Source organism: Lathyrus oleraceus, chromosome 1 (genome assembly GCF_024323335.1).
Source record: "Lathyrus oleraceus cultivar Zhongwan6 chromosome 1, CAAS_Psat_ZW6_1.0, whole genome shotgun sequence".
NCBI classification, from domain to species: Eukaryota; Viridiplantae; Streptophyta; class Magnoliopsida; order Fabales; family Fabaceae; genus Lathyrus; species Lathyrus oleraceus.
The window spans coordinates 122,285,821-122,305,695 of record NC_066579.1 but is presented as its reverse complement, the minus strand read 5'-3'; the positions used below and the strand labels follow the sequence as shown (position 1 = coordinate 122,305,695).

Sequence of the window (19,875 nt, the reverse complement as noted above, 5' to 3'; positions counted from 1 at the left end):
ATGATGCAATATGCTATGCTTATCTAAATGATGGATGCATAAACACACGTCTCCTCCAGAGACAACACTGGGGAATTCCAGGAACTGTGCTGAGGATCTCATTACCACGTCAATTTCCACCCTGCTGGGGAAAGACAAACCTTGCTGGGGATGATCTCCATCGAACCCGGACTGCTTAGAGATTACCCTGCTAGGGGAGGCAACCGATACTTGTCTCTACTGGAGATGATTTTCTCCGAACTTGATCCACTTGGGGACCTTGCTGGGGGAGAACCATCAACACAAACTCTGCTGGGAAGACATCTTCAGACTTGGGAAACAGTCACAAGTCCGCTGAGGATATGGTAACCTTCAGGCTCGCTAGGGAGACACCGATCTCGAATCTGCTAGGGAGATGACACTCTCAAACCCATTGGGGGAAATACGGCCTATCGGACACGGGCCGCCCTTCGATTCGTCGAACACCGGTGTTCATCATCCTACCACAGTGTTGACTTTCCGCTTTTGAGAACTCTCAGACTCATCTGGACTTTTCTGATCCATCACCTTGTATTCCCGACTCCTCCGTACTCCACGGGGATCGCACTCCTGGGATTATACAAACTTCCCAGTCCTCAGACTTTGAAGAGTTTTCTTGATTAAACCTTCCAGGATCGTCGTCCTTTCACCGTTCGTCTATCCCTTGCCCCTGGTTGGACTCTGTGGGGGATCTTTTGTCAAAAGGCTTCATATCACTACTTGCCAGCGAATGAAGATATCTAACGGTACCTGCACAAGAGATTGTTAGATAAAAGCGTGCCCCAGGCGTGCCAACGCTTCAACACCTAGGTCACTCAAACCTCCGAATAAGATTTCCAGATTTCAATCTTATAAGCATGCATCGGAAGGGACCTATATGTTTCAAAATGCAAATATTCTTATCAAAACGAACGGATGTTTTCGTAATCAAAGCGGTAATGAAAACAAAAACAAAACTATTTGACTGAACACGCATTTATTGACTGAAACAAAAAGGATGGCTCAGAACTGAGCAATACACCGGAAGCAAACCCTGGAAAGAGGTGATTGCGTACAAAGGAAAAAATCTATCCTATTGGCAATGCGGAACCGTGATCTCATCGGGTTCCAACTCGGTTATACCCCATATGTCCTCAAGACTTTCCTCACCTTCTGTCTTCTGAACAAGACGCTTCCGATCGATCTCTGTCGGAGACTAGCCAAGTCATATCTCAAGCACAAACGATCATGCCGGACGCAGTTGTTCGTTTCAATCCCTCTTTTGCCTGGACCGCCCTTTTGGGTTTCAGTCCACCAGGATACCCTTTTTTGCCCAAGTCGCCCTTGTGGGGTTTTCGACTTGCCGGGTGTACAGTTTTTTCATTATCCCTAACTTTTGCCCGAACCTTTTCTCTTTTTTTTCTTGGTTCGCCGGGATGCCCCTTTTTTGCCTGGACTCTTTCTTTTTTGTCCAGCGGGTCAATTTTTCACGAAGTATCTTTTAACTGCGTCCGCATCCGCAGGGGATGGAAAATCCTCATCATCCGTGGTCGTCAGCAACAAGGCTCTGTCAGAGGAGACTTTTTTTTTTTTGACCACGAATGGACATTCATAACTGCTTATCCATTTGCCCCACGATCGTTGAGGAGGAAGGATCCTTTTCAACATCACATCTCTTCCATGCTACCCACGAGATCCCACTTCTCGGTTAACAACACGCTTCATTTATTGGGTACAACTACCCCATGACAAGTAACTGTCGAACTCTTTTCTCAATCAGGCTCAATGCGTCATACCGAGTCCTCATCCACTCGCCCTTTTCTGACTTCTCATCCATCTGGACTCTCCACAATGAGATCTAGCCTCCAGCAGGCAATATCACTCCCATCCCATACTGAATGAGGAAGGTGTTGCCCCAGTAGATGCACGTATCGAAGTACGACACTCAGGATACCAACTTCGTACTCAGCCACCATCGTTGGTGCTTTCAACTGTTATCGGGGAAGCACTAGCTCATTCACTTTAAACTCTCCCCATCAGACATCAGAACCCGTTCGGATTCAGGGTCAGGCCCCTCCTCCGGGATCGGTCACTCTCAATCTTTCGATTTGAGTACCTCGAGATGTCCTCATCAGGGACTTCAAACTTCCTTGGTTGAGAATCATCGATGGGTTGTTGGGCGAGATAACCATACAATACCCTCTTCTTGATTGCTTTCTGGGAGGTATACCGAATATCGTATTCAGTCGACACCATTTGCCCTCTCGCAACCCGTCCGTTCAACGCTATCTCCTCAAGCACATACTTGATCAGATCCATTTTGGACATCCACAAGGTGGTATGAACCAGCATACTGTCTCAGTCGGCGAACAACCTATGCCAAAGTACATCAAGTTTTCTCGAGCAGTGAGTGTATTGTTTCACAGTCGATAAACTTTTTGCTTAGGTAAATTGCATGCTCTTTTCGACAAGACTAGTCATGCTGACCCACCACACACCTCCTAGACCCCTTGAGGGCTGTCAAGTACCAAATCAACATTTATTCCTTCCACGGGAGGCATTAGAATCGGAGGTTCCTGCAACTTATTCTTTTTTCATTTTTCCATGCCCCTTGGCAGTCATCATTCCACCTGACCATTGATTTCTTTCTCTCTTTTTTTTTCGGTTCAGGCGTCTCTAGTATTGTTTTTTTTTCTGTTTTTTTTTTTTCTCTTCTTTTTTTTTTTGTTCACAGGATCGTCCTCGATTCCTCTGATTTGCCCACAACAAGCCTCGGCAGCTCACCGGACAACACTCCATAAGTGCACTGATTTAGACTCAACCTCAGTCTGAGTAGTTTCGATCTGGTCAAACAATTTGCCCCAGATCCACCGGATGCCCCTCTTCTGCTTGGGACTTTGTCATCATGTCATCAACATGGCATTCGCTTTCACGATGAGTCATATCATGAAACAAAGTCACCGTAGCCCTTTGATCCGTGGCGCCGGTTTTCTTCTTCACTAGAGGATAGTCTTCTCTCGTGGTAGCTCGTGCCCCACAACATGGGTATTCCACCCTGGTGTACCTTGATGCAACCAGGTGAAGATATCAACCTGCTCTTTCGACAGGGCTACCATTCTGTTTTTGACTTGCCTCTGAAGCGGCCTCAACTTTCGTTTCCTCTCTGACCTCGGCGGTACTTGGGATGACAATCTTGACTCGCTCCTCGTGTGGTTGAATCACCTTCTCCTCTTGTTTCAACAACCTAGCTAATCCCAGCAGATCACAATCTTCTTCGCCTTTTTCTTCGGCATGATAGATCGGATTGTCGAAGTCATATAGAGGGGTAACCAAATTGTTATCCATGAGATCAGGAGAATGGTCACTTTTGTGGTTGGAACGAGACAAGTTCAAAAGAAAAACGAAAAACATTGCCATTTTTATTTTTTAAAACTGCAAAAAATGAAAAACAGGGAACACCGCTTTTGATCACAAAAACACCCATTTATTACTAATGCAATATGTTGCAAAATGAGACACATGAGGTGGCCCTTACAATGGACCAGTACGTTTCGGGCAAAACGTATGGCTTTCATGCAAACAAAATTAACATAGAAAAACTACTCTTCCGGATGAGCGACAATGATGCTTTTGGAGGCCTTCCAGTTGCCTGGTACGCACGACTTTATCCACAGCTCTAGCTCGCGGTCGCGGTCGATCTCTTCACTCACTGAACAAGCATGATCAGAATTCAGCATTCCTGCACTGACAAAGATGTACGGCGGACGACGTCCTCTGCTTGGTCTAGACGACTCTTGATCTGGATAACCGATCCCAAACATGTCTGCCTTTACCACAATATCAATGATCCTGCCCCAGCCTCGGGCCTCTTTGTTCTTCACCACCTCTAGAGCTTGTTTATAAGAAGAAATGGACAACTTCTTCTCCTTCTCAGTAACAACAGCATTCTCCACCTTGACGGTTTCAATTGCTTGACTGGGAGTTTCAACTTTTTCATTGTCTATTTCCACCTCTTTCATCTTCCGGGTCGGATCTCCCATCAATACATGCCCCTCAGTGGCGACGGCCGCACAACAATTATCAATAACAGGGAAAGCTCCATCCTGCATCGGAGGTTTTGGGACCACGGCCATGGGAACCTTTAACTGATCTTCCTCAGTCATCTCTATTCCTTTCTTGACCTTTTTCACCATCTTCATCTTTACAGGACCCTTCCTGGGTACAGGGTTGACATCCCCATCCATGATCCGTGCCAAGCTGATGATCTTTGAGTCCACCATGTCCTGGACGACATGCTTGAAAGCCCTACAACCCTCAACACTGTGCCCGGGTGCCTCAGAATGGAACTCACACCTGGCATTCTCATCATAGTGTGCAGGCCTCTTCTGTTGTGCTATGGGAATCAGAATCCTTGGCCGGACTAACCCCAAATCCCTCAATCTCCTGAACAAAAGGGTGTAGGTCACAGGTGGTTCCTCAAACTGACGCTCCTCCTTTTTCTTCTTCACCTGGCTCCTAGCTCTCGGTGCCTTCTGTTGAGGTGGTAGTTGTTGCGGTGGTACAAGTGGATTACCAACAGGAGCGGTTACAGCAGCAGCATAAGGATGATAACGATCCTTACTGCGTTCTTTCTTTGCTGGCACACCGCTTGACTCAACCTCTTTTTTGAGCGGACCACTACCAGAGATTTTCTTTGCTACAGATTCAGAGGGATTTGTCACTTCGGATGATGGAGCTTTTCCCTGAACTTTCTCCTTGATCAGCCACTTCTCAATCCTTTCCAATCTCTCGGCCATGGCTTTCTGCCCCAAGGCAAGCCCTTGTACCACACTGAACAAGTCCCTCACCATCTCTTTCAGCTCAAGGATGTCGGCGTTGGGAAGATCCATCAGCTTGGATTTGGTAGACCCTTAGCAGGTTATCTGAACAGACAAGCTATGCGCACCGGTTGACACCTACAAAACAGCAAATGGGTTAGTATGACTCACACATGCAATGTCTATCCGTACTAGGAACATTCTGTCCTTGGATTCCGGTTTCATCGAGACAGATAAAAATTTATCAACACTGACATCTGGATGTCTCTCAACCTGAGTCTCTGTTAAAAATAATGGACCCTGAGTACGGACAGACATGAGTTGAATGCAGATGAATGTGAAATGAGACCAATACAAATGCATGAATGCAGGTTGCTGTGCCACCCAGTAATCTGAAGACCCATTCTCTGAACCAGTCACAGTCAACTGAGTCACCATAAATCCGACTTGGGGAGTTCCGAAATAAACGGAACTGGAGATTACATCACTACCATCACAGGAATATCCACTGAACGAATGACAGCCAGATCCTCTGAACAGGTACTCTCAACTCAACCCGGGGATCCGAAATAAACGGAACCCGCTGATAAACCACGGACAGAACTCCGGCGTCCCAGAAATAAGTGTCCACAATCCATAGTCACCATCAGTACCAAGAGTCACCAACCAGTCACCAACCAGTCACCAACAAGTCAGCAACAGTACCTGTAATAATCATCCCCTCCCACTCACGGGTGTCATCTAGGCCAGGGTAAGGTCGAGAGAAACGCAGGATAAACAACCCTTTCAAGAATATCATCCTGTGCACACCCGATGTATGCACCGATAATACCCCATCAGAGTCTGAACTGCTCGTGATATCAATGTTCCGCTAAGTGGCGTACACCACCCGCTTCCCATGAATCACTCTATTCCTAGGTTTCCTAGATTGCACTCATAGCCTGGGTATTGGGCCTTTTACCTTGAGTATCACCCACCCCAAACAGAGAAACACAGTCAACACAGTATATGAATAGGAATGAATGCAAACATAAATGCAAACAATAAATGCAAACAGTAAATGAATGAATGCAATAAATAACAGCAAATAGCAACCAAAGCCCTAACCTAGAGAGCTCTAGGATAGACTCGCTTAGGGAAGAAGGACCAGCACAGGTCAACTTCTCTAGTGTCCCCAGCAGAGTCGCCAGCTGTCGCATTACGCGAAAAACCGGCGGGAAAACAAGAACAACAGAGCCGCCACTGTGCGTTATTTATCCCAAAAGAGGGAAAGGAAACGCTCAGAGTAAACCTGGAAAAAGCATGGTCTCGCGACCAAAGAGAATGGGATCGGGAGTCGGTTATGCGAAGGGAAGGTATTAGCACCCCTACGCATCCGTCGTACTCGACGGGATCCACGCACAATAGGAAGGAGAATGGTTGCTAAAACACTGCTCAAATAAACATCTATACAGGCTGAAAGAGACACAAGAAAACGGACAAGACTGACTCGGTAGGATATCGCATCCTGGGCCTACTTAGTCTATCAGGCATAGACATCAGAGTCAAAGTAGTTCGGACTGGGGAAACGACACATGCTCGCTAGGATATCGTATCCTATGCATACGTATCTCCTTTGGACGAAGGAGAATCAGAGCATTCGTAGCTCGGCTGACACGCACACAAACAAACACAGGCGAGGGCAAACATGGAGCCTGAATGCCAATCACTGGACTTACATCAGCATCCGAACCAAAACACACACAAGAAGGCAAACGTGGAGCCTGAATGCCAATCACTGGGCTTACATCAGCATCCGAACCAAAACGCACACTGGAACCCGAACGCCACTCGATGGACTTACATCAGCTTCCAAGCACACAACGAAACACAGGATGTGGAATGCCAATCGCTGGGCTTACATCCATCTCCTACACACGCAAGGAGAAAAAGGGTCTCGATTGCAACTAGGGCAAGATGAAGGGGAGGTCTCAATCGCGACGAGGGCGAGAGAAAAGAATTAGTGTTAGTTGTTAGTCAAACTCGACAAGACATCGCATCTCGTGCCTACGTATCTCATCTGGATATGAGAATCAGAGTTGCCGTAGTTCGGCTAAACCATTCCTGTTGGTTTGTGTTTTTTAAGTGGACGACGTCACTACGCAATCTACCGGATGCTCGACCTTTGGAGACTTACTCACCTGTAGTAGAAGGAGTTGACGTATCCTTAAGAGGGGATAATGTTTGTTTGTGTTTTAGGAAAGCTCAAGCAAGAAAGGAAGTCCTATACGAAGGAACCGTGCTACCTTAATTGACATGCAAACGAGACTACGCGGAGTCTAGCAAACCTAGGGGATACAATCACACCACACAAACATATACAGCATGAAATAAACACACCAACAAGGGGCTCAAACATCAAGGCTAGGCTTTAGTCGAGGGGTCATATCAACCTCAACAAACAAGCCTCTGCATCGGGGTCAGGTTAGCTCTTAACCTTGCCATTGAGGGGCTAAGGTGAAGCCAGATGAAAGGTGATGAGGGGTGTGCCTCATTGCTTCTATCTCAAGTCAGAGAGAGCATCAGACAAGGGAGCGTGGGTCCAGAATGGGGGGACCCTTCTACGCTCAGGACATAGACTCGACTGTACAATGTACAAGATCTTGGGCTTGGATCTCAATGCTACAACCATGTAATGGGAGCAAGGAGAAGACTCACAGAATAGTGGGGGATAGATTGCTTATCCCTACCTTCCACCAATTGCCTCAAATGAGGACTTTCCCTGCTTAGGACAAATATAAACATACACAAGCATTGCCTCTTAAGGAGGACTTCAGACAGTTTGCCCGGCTCGGTAACAGCCGGGTCTCCAGACTACATGAAGAAGAAGGGTCTATACCTCAATGCCAATTGCTTATAAGCAAAGCAATGCAAGTTCTTAAGAGAACTGAGCAACTAAGTGTACCTGTACAAAAGTCAAACAGAATCAGCATCCCATTCATAATCAGACAACAATATAATGATCAACAGTGTACAATCATAATCAAACGATGGTGTGCATAGCACAAAGCTCAAGGCTCAAACATCCTACAAAACAAACACATTAGTTTATAGGTCAAGCAACACAATCCCAAATGTGAAACAAATGCCTTAATCCTTAACTTCTTAACCTGAAAAGGCACAATCAACTTCAAATGTAAGTAACATGACCACTAGGACTAGCCTAGGGTCAAAAAGATGGAAAAATGTTAAAACAGCAACCAATTCATGATCAAAGTCAAGCTATTTCAACAACAAAGGGATCCCAATTGGTCCCATATCCAAACTATGCACCTATTTCAATTTATGCACCATGTAAGGCAAAGTGAGCAATGTTGAATCACATATGGACAACCAGAATGATTACATCCAAAAAAAATATCAAAACAACACAGTAAATTCCACAAAAATTATATCCTAAACAGAGGACATTCAACAAGCTACATGTCAAATTTCAAGTCATTTAGACTAGTGGATCAAGGGGAATTAAATCAACATGTCTAAGCATGCAAAAAACACAATCAAATGAAGCTACAAAATGTACATTAACTTCAATCCAATGGTAAACAGTGACATTACATGGGAAATTAGTAGGACCAAAGCCAAATGAAAGCTACACATGTCAGGAACTATTCTACCAAATTTCATGGTCATATCATTCATCATGCTCATTCTATGCACAAAATAAGGCAAACTAGTTCAAAAGGAAGCATTAAGCCTACAAACAGAATTATTGAATTCAAACCCACATCAACACAATCCCAAAAATTCTCAAATAATTTACACCTAAACAGGGGATATTCAAGGTCTACCATGTCAAATTTGAGCTCAATTGGGCAAATGGAACCATGTCAATGAAAATCAACAAAAACAGACACAATTATAGGCTCCAAATCACAACATCAATACATGCTTCCACTTCAAAAATTCCTAACTCAATGAAAACAAAAAAGAAATGGATGAGACCAAAACAGGGAGGTCCTATCATGTGTCTACTACATGCATATCAAATTTCATGATCATACAGTACAACATGAGCATTTCACATTGATTCTACCAACCTATGTCACATGGATTTGCAAATTCAACCACCAGAAATGAAAAATCATGATCAATTAGAAAACACAATGAACAATTCCACAAAAATTCACAAAGGATCTTAACATGTTAATGAGCATCTATACCAAATTTCAATCAATTCTAACAAGTATAGGTCATGCAAAAAATTCCAACAAGTTGGCATCATGAGGTGTGACACAAATTGTCACACCTAAGTTCAAAAATTTGTAACTCCATGGCCAGGTATCAAAAATGCATAAAATTTATATGGAAATAAACCTCATCCAGTCAACAATCATCACAAAAATTTCCAGACATTTATTTTACAATATGAGAATTTCATGATCAAATTAGTCTAAGGTATCAAAATATACACATGTGGAAGAAACCCTAGGTCAAATGAAAAATATTCCAAGCACAACTTTGACCAATAGGTCAAAAATCATCTACATTCAAAGACAAAGTCAACAAAATTATTTTTATATTTTTGTGATTTTTCTATAATTTTATATGAATTTTCTAAGGTGTTAGGTATTATTTACAATTTTCTAAGAATTAATTGAAATTAATTAATTTAAATTAGAATGGCAATAACGTAATTATTGGGGCGGGGGCGGTAAACGCCTAATTTGAAATTTCAAATAGAAATCAGGATCAAACAGCACAATCTCATCGTCTTCATCATGAAAAAATCCAGAAAATGCCAAGAACATTCAAAAACCTCAAATCCACAAATCCTAACCAAAATGCGCAATCTTATAGTCGTTGGAACCGTTACAACACGTAGATCACAGATACACATTCCAATTAACCTAAAACTTCCTAAATCGTGCGAATCGTTGAACTTAGGGTTTCGCATCTAAACTTCGAGTTAAGATCTCTAAGCCTACGATTGATCATTTTCAATTCCAAGAGCAGCATGATGCTCTACGTAATTCGTACTACAACACGCACACAATAACTCTACGAAGCATTCAATTCGAATTTTGGATAAACCTGCTATGGCAGCGGTAGGATCGGTGGAATTGGCGCGCGATTTTCAGAAACAGCAACAGTACAAGCTCGTGGCAAGGTGATGTGATGCTCAGGTCCCTTCAATTTCGCTCCTATTGCTCAAATTCAACAATCACCATTGTAGAAGCTCTCTTGGATAGTTGCAAATGGCGATGATCTTGATGCTCTCGTGTACAAACAGATGGAGTACTTGCCAATAGGAGATCAATGCAAAAAGAAGAATGCAAATTGATCAAGTTTCGAAGGAGTTTGGAAGATTTTTGTGTTTGTGAGTTCTTGAAAATTCTTGGAGAAAATGTGATGATTTGATCCAAATTTCTGATGAATGAGAATTCTGTTAGGTTTATGCAGTAATTAGACTTTTATACCATGCCACAAATCATGATTAATCAAGGTAATTAGCAAATTGGCATTGTAAGCAAAAATGCATTTTCCTTCAAAATGGCCAAAAATGCCCTTCCTTCAAATCAGTCCAAATTGCAGCCCCATTTTGGTTCCAACAAGTCCAAAATGTCATGTGTAATGTGTAGAAACAAGTTTCATTTCAATTGGATAGGTATTCTTGAATTTCACCATGTGATGGAAAATGTCCAATTTATGCACTTTCATTCTTCAAGCCAAAACTCAAAGTATGAAGCCTAGCCATGAAACGAGGATTCAAACACACTCCAAATGCCATTCCTGAGGTGTTACAAAAGGTCCCATCCCAAAATTCCAAATATTTTGACATTTGGACAATTTTGCCCCTGGTCCAATTCAGCTGTCCAGTTGAAAAGTGACTTTTTGCCTTGGCCATTTTTGGAAAAATCCAATGATGCACCCTTGAAATACATGTCAAATGGAGTTTGTGCATATAAAGAACTTGCAATTTGGACAAACCATGTGGTAGTTATGGCCTCCTGATTACGGGTCTTTTCTGAAATTCACTGAGCCATATTTTGCAAACCACACATTGGATTTTCAAGTTCTTGGACTTTTTGGAATGGTGAGAACAAGATCTTCAACTTTCATGTTGGACAAAATTCCATTTGAAGCTTGTATGATGAAGTTATTTTGAGGGGAAAAAGTTTCCATTTTGGGCAGCTGAAATTATAGGTCACCTGCTATTTTTGGAAACTTTCTGTCTAACCTCCAAATCTTCAACCTAGGTCTTTGATATGTCAAATGAGACTTATATGGACATGAATGAGGCCTTTCAAACCATTTCCCACCTTCCAATCCATAGAATCAGGCACAGTCGACCACAGTTGACCACAGTTGACTTTCTAGGGTTTCTGGTTGACTGAACAATGACCGGTGACTTCTGAACATCCAATCTTTGGCCAAACCACTTCAAAATGATCCTTGGACCATATGAGCTTGAAAAATCAACCCTAGGGCCTTGTCCCAATGAAAATGGCACTTGCTTGCTTGATTGACTGATTCTCCTGATCAGTTTGTCCTGATTCATCAACTGAGCTTGCACTTGGGCATATGGACAATGCAATGTTATGCAGTGGACATTGTTAATGCTATGACCTAGTATGAAATGAATGTAAACAATGGTAGGGTGCAAATTTGAGGTGCTACAGAGTGGTGTAAGAATAAGAACTTAAAAACTCTAAGGTGAGTGATGGGTAAGTAGGGTGATTTTGTATGCAAAGAAAGGTTAAATCAGAAAGCCGAAGCATCCATTGCACACCTTGAAGTAATCCTAATTCTTGTAAGCAATTTAAATCAGGATACCTTGTAGATAGGACACCGCGTTGTTGGAACCGAACGAACTGCTCCCGTTGATAGTTATCATCTTTAGATCGGAAGATAATATTTCCGAATTGTTGGTTCTCCGCCATATTGATAGGTAGGTAAAAAGAAGGAAAAGATAATGAAATATATTTGTGTAGAAGTGGTTTGTTGGAATGATGTGGTGTAGGAAGAAAGGTATTGTAGGTATTTATAGAAAAAGTTTTGGAATTGGGAAGAGGAGTGGGTGAGAGGGAAATAAATATGGATGAATGTGAATGGAATGGAGTAAAGGTGAGTTGAATGGAGAAATGAAAAGATGGGGAGCAACGGTCATGTCCCCAACGGTCACCAACGTTCACCTGTTCTGAAGCTGTCACGCTCGTGACAAGGTGTGCTACGGGCGTCATGGGTTGCGTGGCGACCGTGATGGCTTGTGTGACGCTCGTCACACTGGTGAGCTTGCAACGGTCAGTGGCGCTCGTGACTGCTTACGTGGGTGCTTCTTAAATTGTTTTTATTATTATTTTGGTTTTGTTTATTATATTTGCTATTGTTATATTTTTGAATTGCCATGTATGCTATTCTACTACACACCATAGTGTATATATATATTTTTCTCTAATAGGCTATGTAAGTAGTAGCATATAGTGAATATCATTACTGGTAATTGTAGATATTGCATAAATCAAAATAAAATAAAATTTAACCAATAATGCCAATAGTTTCAATAAAATAAACATAATGTAACATTTGAAGATAAAATAAAACATGCGAAAAGTAAATACTAAGATAAAAATAATGTAAAACGAAACTATAAATTTCCTAAAACTAAAACTAAATAACTACAATTCTTCTAGCCACTTGTAGAATCTCTGGCCGGAGGAGCAAAGGAATTGACACGGTGTAGCAACTCGTGAAATTGATTTGTCATTCTACCCATGTATTCCATGAATTCATGTCCCATATTAGTTAACTCTTCTCTAATGGCATCTTGTTCTGACATCAAAGCTTGAATGGCGGTGTTATAATCAGTTCCGGGCATATGATGTCTAAGATCAGGTATTGCCGATTATGCGGACGAGATAAGATGAGGTGGATCAGGCTCATGGTAACCAGTTGGTGTCTGTGGATCAGACTCAGCATAAGGAATCTGGTCGTCACAAATCTCATAATCTTGGATGGATTCAACAGATCTAACAGGAGAAGGTATTCCATTCAGGTTGTAGAGCCAATTATTTCGGTTATGGACACTAGTCATCGGACTAGGCATGGTGAATAGGTAAAAAGCTTGGTTATTAATTATTAGTTCAAACTCTTCAGGTCCAAGGTTTCCTATAAACATAGTGTTGAAGAGGAGAGGTATATTCATAGGCTCAATGCCACAAAAAGGGTTCAAATCAAGCATGGGTTGGCGCAATCCAATAGCATTATCAATCATAGTTATCAATCCTCCTATTAGGATCGGTGCACGGTCATCTTGAATAAGGCGGTCAAAACTCGCCAACATATAAGTGGCACCATTCACTGGACGGTTCTGGGAAGCACAAAATATTATGAAGAGTTCATCATGTGATACTGTGGTAATGTTGGATCTTTTCCCAAAGAGAGTGTGTGCTAGGATCTTGTGGAAATAACGAAAGGCCGGGTTATGTATGTTTCCAGAAAGAAACTCATGTTCCTCGGGGTCGTCATTTCCTGTCAAACTTCCCCAAAAATGCTCAAGCTCTCTATATTCAAAAAGGTCTTCTTGGCTCATGGTGAATGTATCAAAAGAAGTAGGGAACCCTAAAAGGTTAGTGAATTCTTGAATGTTATACTGATACTCCATGTTGAACATCCTGAACTGAATGAAACCTCGGTTTATTCCTTTTCCATGGTTTGGTAAATACATCAGGGAGCTAAGGAATTCTAGAGTTAGCCTCCGGTAAGTAACAAATTGTCTTCGAATAGGAGTGGTTTCCCACCCTATTTGACTCAGTAGATATAGGACACTCTCTCTTAGTCCAAGGACAGTCATTGCCCAATCATCAGCATAAAAACTTGGGTGCATCTCTCTCTCCGCTAGTTCTTCAAATTTTTGTCTCTGAGCTCTCCCTCGGAATTTGATACCCATACGATCAATATGGCCCATCAGGTTAGTGTTAACTAAAGAAAAGAAAAACAAGAATTTAGTCAGGATTTGGCCAGATGCCGAAAGAAGAAAAGAAGAAAAGTTTTATAAAACAAAATAAATGAAGAATGAATACTGAATAAAATCAAAAGAATAATCAAAGAAACAATAGTAAAAATTTGTGGGTTGTCTCCCACGAAGCACTTTGTTTAATGTCGCAAGCTCGACATAAAACTATTAAATGTTAATCTATAAATTTAGGAGACAATACGTCTAAGTGCAGGACTTGCGAGTCTTCATTGTTTTCATCATAGTGATAATGTTTCAGACGCTGCCCGTTTACGATAAATGCTTCAATAGATTTTCCTTTAATTTCCACAGTCCCACTAGGAAAGACATTAGTGACTTGGAAAGGGCCTGACCATCTAGAGCGTAGTTTTCCTGGGAATAACTTAAGTCTAGAGTTAAACAATAGGACTACATCGCCTTGTTTGAAAGTTTTTCTCGATATACATTTATCATGCCATTTTTTCGTTCTTTCCTTGTAGATTCTGGCATTTTCGTACGCGTCTTGTCTAAGTTCCTCTAATTCGTTTATATCAAGGATTCACTTTTCACCGGCGGCCTTATAGTTTAAATTTAAATTTTTAATAGCCCAATAGGCCTTATGTTCTAACTCCACAGGGAGGTGGCAAGATTTACCATAAATAAGCCTAAATGGGGTTGTTCCTATGGGAGTTTTTGTAAGCGGTTCGATATGCCCATAAAGCTTCGGGTAATTTTGATGACCAGTCTTTCCTCGAGGTGGCGACTGTTTTTTCCAATATCTGTTTAATTTCTCTGTTAGACACTTCCACTTGTCCACTGGTTTGAGGATGGTAAGGTGTCGCTACTCGATGTTTTACACCATACTTAAACAATAATTTTTCGAGTATTTTAGATATGAAATGCGATCCACCGTCGCTGACTACTATTCTTGGGAAACCAAATCTTGGAAAGATTATATTCTTAAAGAGTTTAATTACTACTCGTGTATCGTTTGTTGGAGAAGCTATAGCTTCAATCCATTTTGATACGTAGTCAACCGCTACGAGTATGTACTTGTTACCGAAAGAAGGTGGAAAAGGTCCCATGAAATCTATTCCCCACACGTCGAAAATTTCTACTTCCAAAATGCCTTTTTGTGGCATCTCGTCACGTCTAGATATGTTTCCTGTGCGTTGACACCTATCACATTTCTTGACAGCGGCATGCACATCCTTCCATATGTTTGGCCAATAAAGACCGGCTTGTGGGATTTTAGAGCAGGTCTTGGATGTACTTGCGTGTCCACCATAAGGAGCGGAATGACAATGTTGGATTATACTTTCTATCTCTTCTTCCGGTATACAGTGATGGAAAATACCATCGGGGCCTCTTTTGAAAAGTAAAGGGTCGTCCCAGTAATAATGTTTTATGTCATGGAAGAATCGTTTCTTTTGTTGGTAGGATAAATCAAGTGGAACTACTCTGGCGGCTAAATAATTGACAAAATCAGCGTACCATGGTGTAACGCATATAGCCAAGGTGGTCTCTACCTGTTCATCAACTCTATTTTCTTCCAAATTAGCTATAAGTTTATCGTACGAGAAATCATCATTGATCGATGTTCTTTCCGGTTCCAGGTTTTCAAGTTTAGAAAGGTGATCTGCTACTACGTTTCCAATTCCTTTTTTATCTTTGATTTCCAAATCAAATTCTTGTAACAACAAGATCCACCTTAGGAGTCTAGGTTTAGCATCCTTTTTTGTTAAGAGGTGCTTAATGGAAGCGTGATCAGTGTAAACGATTATTTTAGCTCCGACCAAGTAAGAACGAAATTTATCTAGTGCAAATACTACTGCTAAAAGTTCTTTCTCGGTCGTGGCATAATTCATTTGTGCTTCATCTAGAGTTCTACTCGCATAATATATGACGTGAAGTTTTTTATCCTTTCGTTGTCCTAAAACAGCGCCTACGGTGTAGTCACTTGCGTCACACATTATTTCGAATGGTTCATTCCAATCCGGAGTCTACATTATGGGCGCGGAGATCAATGCTTGTTTAAGTGTTTGAAATGCTTCTAAACATTTATTGTCGAAGGTGAATTCAGCATCTTTCATTAATAATCCGGTTAAAGGTTTAGTTATTTTAGAGAAATCTTTAATGAATCGTCGGTAAAAATCGGCATGTCCTAAGAAGCTTCGTACTTCTCTCACAGTTTTCGGAGGTTGAAGGTTTTCGATTACTTCTATTTTGGCTTTGTCTACTTCAATTCCTCTATTTGATATGATGTGTCCTAAAACAAGTCCTTTTTGTACCATAAAGTGACATTTTTCCCAATTAAGTACTAGGTTTACTTTTACACATCGTTCTAGAACTCTTTCTAGGTTTTCAAGACATTCTTCGAAACTTTGCCCGCATACGGAAAAGTCATCCATAAAGACTTCCATGATGTTTTCGAGAAAATCGGCGAATATTGCCATCATGCACCTTTGGAAGGTTGCAGGAGCATTGCACAAGCCAAACGACATTCGTCGAAAAACGAAGGTACCAAAAGGACATGTGAACGTTGTCTTTTCTTGGTCATCAGGATGAATTGGTATTTGAAGAAGCCTGAGTAACCGTCCAGATAGCAGAAATGAGAATGCTTGGCTAATCGTTCTAACATCTGGTCTATGAATGGTAAAGGAAAATGATCTTTTCGGGTTGCTTTGTTTAGCTTCCTATAGTCAATGCACATTCTCCATCCCGATTCAATTCGTTTGGTTATAGTTTCTCCTTTTTCATTTTGGATCACGGTTATACCCCCTTTCTTTGGTACTACGTGTACATGACTAACCCATTTGCTATCAGATATAGGATATATGATACCTGCCTCTAATAATTTCGTTACTTCCTTCTTTACTACCTCACTCAGGATCGGGTTTAGTCTCCTCTGATGTTCCCTAGAAGTTTTACAGTCTTCTTCTAGCATGATGCGGTGCATACAAATAGAAGGACTTATCCCTTTAAGATCGTTGATGTTGTATCCTAGTGCGGTTGGATATTTTCTTAAGATATGTAGGAGTTTTTCGGTTTCGAGTTTTCCTAGGTCTGCATTTACTATCACTGGTCGTTCAAGTTCTAAGTCTAGGAATTCATATCTCAGATTTTTGGGAAGTGTTTTCAGGTCGAGGGTTGGTTTCTTGAGGCATTGCGTACGATCCGATGTTATTGCTAAACATTGGTTAAGTCTGTCTTCTACACGACAGTCAGACAATTCGTCATTTTCTAATTCTGTTTCTTTTATGCATTCGTCGATGATATCCATGAAGTAACATGTGTCATCTATTGCAGGTGCTTTCAAAAATTTGGAAAGAATGAACTCAATTTTCTCTTCTCCTACTTCGAAAGTGAGTCGTCCTCGTTTTACGTCTATGATAGCACCGACGGTTGCTAAGAATGGTCTTCCCAATATAATGGGGGTAACTTCATCTTCTCTTATGTCCATAATTATAAAATCGGTTGGGATGTAGAATTGACCTATGTGCACGGGAACGTTTTCAAGAATTCCTACGGGATATCTAACGGAACGATCTGCTAATTGCACAAACATTTTAGTTGGTCTTAATTCTCCCATTTCCAGTCTCTTGCATATGGACAAGGGCATAACGCTGATACCGACTCCTAAATCGCACAAAGCTTTGTCTATGACAAATTTTCCTATGTGACAGGGTATAGAGAAACTACCAGGATCTTTAAGTTTAGGAGGCATATTTTGGATTATCGCGCTGCACTCAGCAGTGAGTGTAACAGTTTCGCTATCTTCAAGTTTCCTTTTATTAGAAAGAATTTCTTTTAAGAACTTAGCATATGAGGGCATCTGTGTAATAGCTTCTGTAAAAGGAATGGTGATGTTTAATTGTTTCAGTAGGTCAACAAATTTGTTAAATTGGCCCGCGTCTTTGGTTTTAATTTGCCTTTGAGGATAAGGGATAAGTGGTTTGTAAGGTGGCGGAGGTACATAAGGTTCTTTCTTTTCTACGGTTTCCTTATTACACTCTTCCTTTTCCTTAGGTTTACTTTCTTCCTCAGTTGACTTTTTAGAGTTTTGGTTTTCAATCCTTGGGTCAGACGGTCCTTCTACCTCTGTTCCACTTCTTAATATAATTGCATGAGCGTGGCTTTTCGGGTTAGGTTGGGGCTGTCCAGGAAATGTACCACTTGGGGCAGCAGTAGGCGCTTGTTGTTGAGCTACTTGCGAGATTTGTTTTTCCAGCATTTTGTTATGGGTAGCCAGGGCATCTACTTTACTTGCTAGTTGTTTAATCTGTTCGTTAGTGTGTACATTCTGGTTTAAGAACTCTTTATTGGTTTGCTGTTGAGAAGCTATGAAGTTCTCCATCATGATTTCCAAGTTGGATTTCCTAGGAACGTTATTGTTAGGTGTAGATGGGGTCGGCTTTTGATATCCAGGAGGCATAGCTGGGGCTTGACTGGGAGCTTGACCTGGTGCGTATAAAGCATTATTACTCTTATATGAAAAATTAGGATGGTTCTTCCAGTTTGAGTTATAGGTATGCGAGTAGGGATTTCCTTGAGCATAGTTCACTTGCTCTGCTTGGATTCCTGTTAGGAGTTGACAATCTGTAGGAGTATGACCTTGAATTCCACAGACTTCGCAATTTTGAGTTACGACAACCACGGTGGCTGGAGGTGATACATTCAAACTTTCAATTTTCTAGGCAAGAGCATCCACTTTTGCATTAACATGATCAAGGCTACTTATCTCGTACATGCCCCCTTTTGTTTGAGGTTTTTCTACCATCGTTCGGTCGCTTCCCCACTGATAATGGTTTTGGGCCATGCTCTCGATAAGTTGATAAGCGTCAGCGTAAGGTTTATCCATAAGCGCACCACCGGCGGCGGCGTCTATTGTTAACCTTGTGTTGTACAAGAGACCATTATAGAAGGTATGAATTACTAACTAGTCCTCTAAACCATGGTGTGGGCAAAGTCTCATCATGTCTTTGTATCTTTCCCAAGCTTCGAAAAGAGACTCGTTATCTTTCTGTTTAAATCCATTTATCTGGGCTCTCAACATAGCTGTTTTGCTTGGATCAAAATATCGGGCAAGAAAGACTTTCTTCAACTCATTCCATGTGGTGACTGAGTTGGAAGGAAGAGACTGAAGCCATCTTCTAGCTTTATCCCTTAACGAGAAAGGAAAGAGACGAAGTTGAATTGCCTCTGAAGTGACACCATTAGCTTTAACAGTATCAGCGTATTGGACGAATACAGATAAATGAAGGTTTGGATCCTCGGTAGGATTTCCAGAAAATTGATTTTGTTGCACTGCCTGCAACAGCGAAGGTTTAAGTTCAAAGTTGTTTGCTTCGATTGCGGGTGGAGCAATACTCGAATGTGGCTCATCTTGCGATGGAGCAGCGTAATCTCGAAGAGCACGAGCTGGTTCTGCCATCTCGGGTATCGGCGAAGGAAGGAGATTTTTGAGATCAGGAATTTCGATTGGAGGAAGATTGTTTGCAGCACGATACTCCCGAATTCGTCGTAAGACTCGGAGATATCGTTCAGCGTCGTTGATTCGTAAGTAGTACGGTTCACCTTGTGAGCGAGTGTGTGGCATACAAATCAACGAAAAAGAAGGAAAAATAAAAAATGCTTTAGTCTCTACAGCGTAACAGAAGAGTTACGATATCGACTAAATAAAAGTCCCCGGCAACGGCGCCAAAAACTTGATCGCGACTTTATGAGTCTATTGGGGTATTAACTGCAAGTGCACAGTCTAATCGCGTAGTTTTAAAAGATATCGATCCCACAGGGACTTAATGAATCGATATACCGTTTTTCTAAGGTTACTTCGTAAAGATAAGGCGAATGATACTTTGATGATTAGGGGGAAAAGTAAAACTAAAATTGAATCTAGATTAAATATCAAATAACACGGATATCGGTATGTAGTTCGTCGTAATTAGGGAATCAAGTCTTCGTTGGTTTCTTAGTTTTAAAATAAGTCTTTTCAGTAGACACTATTGGTTAAAAGTCTTTTCTCAAACTCTCGCTCTGTTGAATCAGACTATGACTTTATATTAACGTACGCTCTCACTATTTAGT

The 19,875-nt window shown here is 41.5% G+C and overlaps 1 non-coding gene across 1 annotated transcript; it reads left to right on the top strand.

The window, feature by feature from the left end:
• Positions 1–18,737: 18,737 nt before the first annotated feature.
• Positions 18,738–18,844, top strand: LOC127116088 (small nucleolar RNA R71). The gene has a single exon (XR_007801073.1). It is a non-coding gene; the product is annotated as a small nucleolar RNA R71 (small nucleolar RNA).
• The last annotated feature ends 1,031 nt before the right edge of the window (positions 18,845–19,875 follow it).